This window comes from Anser anser (assembly GCF_964211835.1).
Source record: "Anser anser genome assembly, chromosome: 2".
Classification (NCBI taxonomy): Eukaryota; Metazoa; Chordata; class Aves; order Anseriformes; family Anatidae; genus Anser; species Anser anser.
The window spans coordinates 45,949,684-45,958,146 of record NC_139721.1 but is presented as its reverse complement, the minus strand read 5'-3'; positions in this window follow the sequence as shown (position 1 = coordinate 45,958,146).

The following is an 8,463-nucleotide window of genomic DNA, read 5'->3' as shown; positions in this document are numbered from 1 at the left end:
CCATTTAATTTTCTTTTACTGTAGCAAAGTATATTTCATTATGTAGAGAGAATGTACTCAGTGTGTTTAATTCTCATTGTCAGTGCGTTCATAATAGGATAAGTGAGCTCCGTAGAACTCCTCTTCGTCCTGCTCTAGTCCTAAGCCAGGACTTCATTCCCAAGGACACAAGGGGTCACTTGTTTTGTCTTCTGACAGGTAGTTAGGGCTAGAATGTATTCTGTGTTTGGGAAGCATTTTTCGGTCCCCTCTTTAGATGTTACTTCTGAGACCAATGGGATTTGAACACGAGAGTGCTATATATAAGTGTTTCTAGAGTATTTTTTTAGTATCCTGTGTTTTATGCTGAAACACATGTGAATTCATGGATTCTCAAAGCATGTACTCTTTGCTGGGTCTTGTAAATACTATGCACTTTGTGAAATGACACTAGAACCTGCACCCAAAGTTGTTTTATTACAGACAAGGAGAGCTACAAGGATATCTTGCAAGAGGAACCTCATAATGCTCAACAAGGAGAGGTGTAAAGTCCTGCACCTGTAGGGGGAACCACCCCATGCACATATACAAGCTGGGGGCCACGAAACTGGAAAACACTTTGCAGAAAAGAATCTGGGATTTCTGGTGGACACCAAGTTGAACATGAGCCAGCAACGCGCCCTTGCGGCAAAGAAGGCTGATGGTATCCTGAGCTGCATCAGGCAACGCATTGCCAGCAGGTCGAGGGAGGTGATCCTTCCCTTCTTAGCACTAGTAAGGCCACACCAGGAGCACTTTCTCCAGTTCTGGGCTCCCTAGTACAAGGCACGGACATACTGAAAAGTCCAACAAAGGGCTGTGAAGGTGATAAGTGCTCCAGGCCCTTCCTCCTGTGTGGAGAGGCTGAGAGAGCTGGGTGGGCCTGCTCAGCCTGGAGAAGAGGAGGCTCAGGGGGATCTCTTCAATGTCTGTAAATACCTGAAGGGAGGTGCCAAGAGGACAGAGCCAGGCTCTGTTCAGTGGTGCCCAGTGCCAGGACAAGAGGCTGTGGGCACAAACTGGAACGTAGGAGGCTCCCTCTGAACACCAGGCAGCACTGCTTCATGTGCGGGTGGCAGAGCACTGGCCCAAGTTGCCCAGAGGGGCTGTGGATCTCCTCCTTGGAGATCTTCAAAAGTCACCTGGACATGGGCCTGGGCACCCTGTTCTGGGTGGCCCTGCCTGGACCAGGTGATTTACAGAGGTCCCCTCCAGCCTTTGCCAATTCTGTGAAAAGCATCTTCAAGGTTCTTTTAGAATTGTAGGAAACTAGTGATGAAAGGACAGAAACGCTATATAGTTTTTTCTCAGTATGGAACACAAACTCACTTTTAAAAATCTCTTCTATGTCCTGTTATATGTATAAATGAATATATGTAGAAGACAAAATTCAGAGCCTCTACTATAAAAAGGCTTTGCAATAGTGTTAAAATTGCCACTTCCCAGTGAATTACCAGCCTCTGGTTGACATTTTTTTCCTCTCATGCAAGAAGTAAGCTTGGACTGTTACTGTGCTTAAGTTGTAAGTCTGCTTTGGAAAGGGCCAGTCTTCGCTTCTTAATTTTCCTTCCCCAAGCAGCATTGTTCTGGCTGTAACACTCCCCTCCCCCCACTCCCCTTTCCCAGTCCTATAGCTTTGTTTCTATGGACAGGAAAGAGCTTCTAAAAAAAAAAAAAAAAAAGTAAATTTTCATTTGTTTACTCTCCACCCCCCAAGCTGTTAAGAAATTGAAAGAAAAAAAATCATCACTGTCAAATGCATCCCATAGAAATCATCTAATTCTGTTTTAAATCTTTGTAGGAAATTGTATACGTTTAAGATGCGTTCCTCAGCTCCATGAAGCTGCAGGTCATTTCCTAGGGTTTAGTGACAAAATACTGTTCTTTTGAATTTGCTTAAGCTTGTGAGAACGGTTAGCCACTGGGAAAAGCGTTCCTCACTATTACTTTATATTCTCTTTCTGTATTCTTGGATTTCTCCCTCTCTTTGTTTTCCTCCCTCCGTATGTCTTTCCCTGCAGCAACTCTCAGAAGTCTTCCCCATGTACGCATTCCTTCCACTCTCCTTTCTGTCTTTTAAAGTAATCAACAATTAAATAGCTAAGATTATATTACTTAGCTACTAAGTATTGTCTCATATTCTGTATACTTTATAAGTACCTGTGGCTCCACCCTCAGTATCTTGGGGCTGATGTCTGCCTCAGGGGTAAATAGAGTATCTAAGAAACTCGACATCGATACCTTTCAGAGTTATCCTGCTACGTTTACTGCTATGGCTGGAGTTTTTCTTTCTCAAAATGGGTTTGCAGTTTGAAAGACTCTGAAAGTCTTACTGGTCAGATTTGTTAATCAAAGTTGTTGGTCCTGTCTCCTCATCAAGCTAAAAGTATTTATTTTGTTGTTCTCCTTGTGGGGGTGGTAGGTGGTGGTATCTTTTTAGATTAGGATTAAGTTTAAAATCAAAGTATCTCATGCAGACCAGCTCATTCCCCATAACAGGCGCTTGTTTTTCAAAAAAACTTGAGCTGGGTTTTGTGGTTTTGCAGGTATGTACCAAAGACAATAAGAAGACGGTGGCTTTTTTTCTCATAATACCAGAGTGTTTAAGGCTGGAAGGGACCCCTGGAGGCCATCTGATCCAACGCCCTGCTCAGGCAGGGCCACCCAGAGCAGGGTGCTCAGGCCCGTGTCCAGGTGGCTTTGGAAGATCTCCAGGGAGGGAGATCCACAGCCTCTCTGGACAACCTGTGCCAGTGCTTTGCCACCCACACATAAAGCAGTGCTGCCTGGTGCTCAGAGGGAGCCTCCTGTGGGCCAGTTTGTGCCCATGGCCTCTTGTCCTGGCACTGGGCACCACTGAACAGAGCCTGGCTCTGTCCTCTTGGCACCTCCCTTCAGGTATTTACAGACATTGATGAGCTCCCCCTGAGCCTCCTCTTCTCCAGGCTGAGCAGGCCCAGCTCTCCCAGCCTCTCCTCATAGGAGAAGTGCTCCAGGCCCTTCGTCAGGCCATTCTCCAGAGTAGCTGTTGCAGCAGCAGTCCTAGAGAAAGTGCAATGTATGTGCCATCTCAGCTGTGAGACTGTTCAAAACTTCAATAGTTTCTTTTATGAATTTTTCTTCTTTCATAATTCAAGCCACAAGAGGGCACTGAATATTTTTGGGTTGTCTCTGAGTAAGTGGAGGATATAATGATGCTAATTCACTAAGTAGCTATACTCCTAGACACTTTTAGATATATTTCTATCCAGACATTTCATAAAACATAATAAATCTTTTACATGTTTTAGGGGTTGAGAGGCTTTCTGTAGATTGGAATGATCCCAGTAAGAATATTTCTAATTCACTTTAAAACCTGCAACTCATAAAGTGTGTTTCATCACCTGGGCAAGTAAGCTGTGCTCACCCAGGACGGTGCCCTGGGAAGAGCTGAGTGCTCCCCGGGTGACGAGTGGACACAGAAAGTAGCATGGTCATGAAAGCTTTTCCCTTGCAAGTTCCCTCCTTCCCCAAATGCCTTCTTTAGAGGTCTTTACAACGAAAGCGTTGTAGTAGTGCAGCCAGGAATCACAAGGGGGCATCTGAGGACTGTTGCTTTCTGTGCTAACGAGCAATATCGCTGATTTTTGACTCCTTGCTTTATGAAACTGCACCCATGCCATCGACCTCGCTCATCACACCTGGGTTGAGCTGCTCACACACTGCTGTGGTGGTGAAGTGGCGAGGTGTGCCCGCTGCCAGCTGCAGGGAGGCTTCAGTACCCCCCGCATTACTTAGGCCTGGTGAACTGCTCTCTGCCTGCACGCTCAATAGTTTGGGGTTGCTGCCGGCCTCCGGAGTGAAGAGAGAAATTCTCCCAGCCACGTCTCTCGCTCTGCCATCTGAAAGAGAGCGAAGTGTCCCTGGAGCGGGCTCTTGGAGTGGTGTGATGCTTTGTGGCCAGCTCCAGCCACTGTAGGGCTGCACCCTGCTCACTGTTTACTTTGTGCGTTACCCTCATTTGTGCTTGCCTTAAAACGCACTTGTGTGAAAACATGTCAGATGTGGTTCGGGTTCCAGCGGAGGGGGAGAGGTGTAATCCTGTGTGAGTAATTACCTATTTTCTGAAAGACACTTTTCTCACACAAAGGAAAAGAGAACGGTTAAAGTACATCTGAAGTGGCAGTGGGCAGTAAAGGGTAAAATGGTGTACACCCAGGCTTCATCTGGATGCTTATTAATGTTGCTTTTTAATTCCCCTGTAGTGGGGGGAAGCTGAAGGTTTGTTTCATATTCTTGGTAACTATTAATGAAAGCAAACATTGTATTTCATAGAATCATAGGAAGGTTTGGGTCAGAAGGGACCTTAAAGACCACCACCCAGTTCCACCCCCCTGCCATGGGCAGGGACACCTCCCACCAGACCAGGTTGCCCAAAGCCCCATCCAGCCTGGCCTTGAACACCTCCAGGCACGGGGCATCCACAGCTTCTCTGGGCAGCCTGTGCCAGGTTTGCTCCTCTGCAAGAAGACAGAACACCTGTATTTGGTATCTGTTGTAATTTTCACTTTCTTACATGATTTCCATTAGACGCCTGCTGGGTTTGTAAACACTGGAGTTTCTTAACTTGAAATACTTACATGTTCAACTTGAAACGTTTTGGATTTGGATGAAGGTCTCTTATCTTGCAGGTTTATCTGACAGCCCTTATCTTTATTGGTGCTTGTGCCTCATCAGCCAAGGAGACAGCTTTTCAGTGTTATCCCCTTTCATGAGTTTAACTGAAAAAGTGAAGCTAATTTGTGCAAGATAACACAAGAAGTTTGAGATGGGCAAGGAACAATCTGCTATCTGAGAGTAATAGACCATTTGAGTATCCTCCTGCTCTTTAACAATAGCTCTACAAGCACTGCTAAATGGGGTACACAATGCACTACAAGCCAGCTATTTTCAAGATTACTTAATTAATTCATATCACTTAAGTTCACATTGAAACTCACAATCAGTTAGGTTTCACCCAAATGTCAACAAGCAGCCATGAATCACAGTTGTTCACTGAGCAGTATACTGATGGCAAAATTATCAAAGCGTCTGTGCTGAAACACAGATCAACAAAACTAACCAAGTATAAAACTACCTATCAAAAATGCTAGAAAATCTCTGTTCATCTAGAGCTATTTTTTATTGTCTTTATGGTTCTTTGTAGCTAGCTGAGATTGCATTTTGAAATTAAGTTCCTCTGGCTTTATAAAGAGCACCTGCAAGAAAAGTAGGACTTTTTATAGCTCTTGTGTACTTCACTTTTTTTTTTTTTTTATTTTCCCAGTATGTCTTTACTGCATTACTGTCTGTTCCTGGGTTCTTACCCCCAGATCTAGCTTTACTAAGCAGTCTAAAGCAGGTGTAGCTTTCCGTCTGCATTGGGCAATGCCTGGTGAATGTTTCTTATTCTGCAACAAAGCAGCAGGATAAGGACTGCAGGATTATCATTACTACCTGTGGTGCAGTAGTGCCCACCTGCGATGGTGCTGCCCTGCAGACACTAGGAGACATTGTCTGTCCAAGGGAACATGCAGCCTGCTCTGTGATGTTGCCCATCTGCCTGGTGACAGGGATCCAAGAGGTCACTGCAGGACTTCTGCAGCAACCTCCACATTGATTTCTGATGTCTTTCCTTGTCACTGCTTGTACTACCAGCACAGGAGCATGTGGGTCTACGGGGCAAAATCTAATTGACTAGAATCAACCAGCTAAAGACCTGCTCATTCTGTTTTCCTTCTTTTCCTCAAATACAGAGCTTCTAGTCAGTGGAAACTACCCGCAGATTAAAATGGTAATGGAAACAACATCCTTGGAATCCACAGCTCCCTGACTGGGTCAAGAAAGGATATGTGTTACTTTTGGCTGTTATATGTCCTGGTAATTGTTGAATAAATTCATAATGTAAGACTGCCATTATTTTTGTACATCTGAAAATGCACACCACCTATTCAAATAAGTTTCACTATCCTTCATTAATTCATCTCCAGTAATACTGTTATTTCCTACTGTGGACCTTGGTCTTAGAAGTATGATATGGCACAGAGTGCTTTTCATCTTTAAAGTAAAATACAGTCATGTAGCAAAACCCTTTAGTAAAATAAGGGGTAGGTATATTGCCTGAACACAGAAAGTCAGTGATAAAGCAAGGTGTTATTGTAGAGAACATGGTCACAAAAGTAGATAAGCTCAATTGAAAAGCTTTTTTCCAATTAAATTAAAAAACAAATAAATAACAAACAAACAAACAAAAAGCACAACTTCTTGAAGACTGCCCACTTATTTATTACCATTGTCTCAGCATGTATTAAAACTCCATTTAGCTACTTCATGGAGGACATTGGACTTTATGCAAGAACTTCTGACTTAGAATTCCAGACATTCTGTTGTTCATATATTGTTTAACTATCTATTGTTTCTTTCTTTTCTTTTCTTTTTTTTTCTATAATAGATAACTGGTTGAAAAGCTGAATGAACTGGAAGAAAAGCACGTATATGGACTGTATAACAATGCAAGGTTAGCTGCATTGGTTAACTGTGTGCAGCGGTTACCTTCATCTGTGCCTTCTCTCTTTCGTGTTACCATACCAATTCCAGCACTTTCTAGTGTTTTCTCTGGGTAACACACTTTTTATACAGTCCTCCAAGCAGCAATGATCATGACATAGAGGTTTATTGAGCCCTTCTTTGTGACAGGAAAATCATCCTTGTATCTCCTATTGTAAAGAGGTTGGCGTGAGGTCTCAGTGCTGGCTGATGCATCTTATAGGTGGGGATGTGGGAACAGAGAGCAGACTGTCTTGATTAGTTACATGTAGAGGGGACCAAAGAAGTAGAAAAACAGCCTTCTAGGCTTTCTTCCAACACCAAGTGACCAGACCAAAAAATGTTTTTGTTCTTTTGAGTTCACTGTAAGGCATTTATAAGGTAATATAATCAAGGAACAATGCTTGCAGCTATAGTAGTCTTTTACTTTGGATCAGAAGTGTATTTTTAAACAAGTATCATCATCATCCCCACTTACCATACTTTAGTTCACATCACAAAGCAGTGTTGGAGCATATAAATTGAATTCCTTTGGTCTGAAACTAAACCAGAATATGTGCTTCAAATCCTTGCTTAATGCAGTCCAGTTGCCACCACTGACTTGCAATCCTTGGGATCAGATCAGAGCTTGGCTGAAGTAAAACCCTTTGAAATGTGTACAGCATAGATGCCAGGTTCTTAGCACCAAATCCTTTGATTTAGAAATCTGTTCCAGTTGGTTCAAAGTGGTTGTTACTATAGCCATAGCCAGTCTAACCTACAGAGCCTCCAAAAAGAGAATTACTGGCTTCACCCAGGAGCTGCAGAAGGCAGCAGGCAGAATTCAAGGACTGCTGAACTTGCAGGAAAAAAAAAAAAAAAGCTTTCTAGCCTTCCAAATACTACTGATCCGATAACAATTGACAGTGTCATTGTTGTTGGCTAGAGGACTACGATATTTAGTACTATTTTTTGTAGGAAAAAGCTAATCCTGTAAGAATAATGATATCAACAACTGCTGCTTCTCAGTGGATCAACAATGTAATAAGTATGGATCTGAGCAGCTAAAAACTGGCTTGGCTTGGCAAATGCTTGAGACCAACCAGTTTGTTATCAGTTCTGATACTAGTATGAGAAATGTTATTCATTTTTATATAATCATGTAGAATTCTTTTTCTTTTTTTTTTCCTTTACAGTACAAAATCTAAATGCCATTTTAGTTTTTATGAAATTCTAGCCAGATAACTAGTCTGGGAAAATAAATAGCTAGCCAAGTTTGATCATACAATTACCACAAGTACCTAAAATTTAAGCATAATAGGGAACTTAAGTGACAATTTCAACACTCCCTGTCAGTTAGTAAAGAGAAGAATGAAGTTGGAATAAGATAAAACTCCAAACAGTGACAAGGGTGATAGTACAATAGCTATACTAACATTTTAAAAATTAATTTGAGGAATTTTTACATAAAGACAGAAGAATGCCACCACCTGATTTACTGACAAATAGTGTCTCACATTTATCAACAATAGAAACAGTATTGCCTTTTCTAAAAGCAAGATTCTGAAATCATGTTACTGGCAGATTTTTTTATGTGCACACATTTACCATTTTCACTTTCTGCTACAAACTACATAATTCATATATTAAAGTCTTCACTGCCAAGTGTCTTACTAGCTTTCAGCTTTTCCGAGTGTTTTAGTGCCAGCTTTATTCAGAGTCACGTAATGGCTGAGGTGGGAAGGCACCTCTGGAGACTGTCTGGTGTGACCCCCCCTGTTCGAAGCAGGGTCACCTACAGCAGGTTGCTAAGAGCTGTGGCCAGCTGGGTCTTCAATATCTTCAAGGATGGATACTCCACAACCTCTCTGGGCAACTTGTTCCAGTGTTTAATCATCCTTA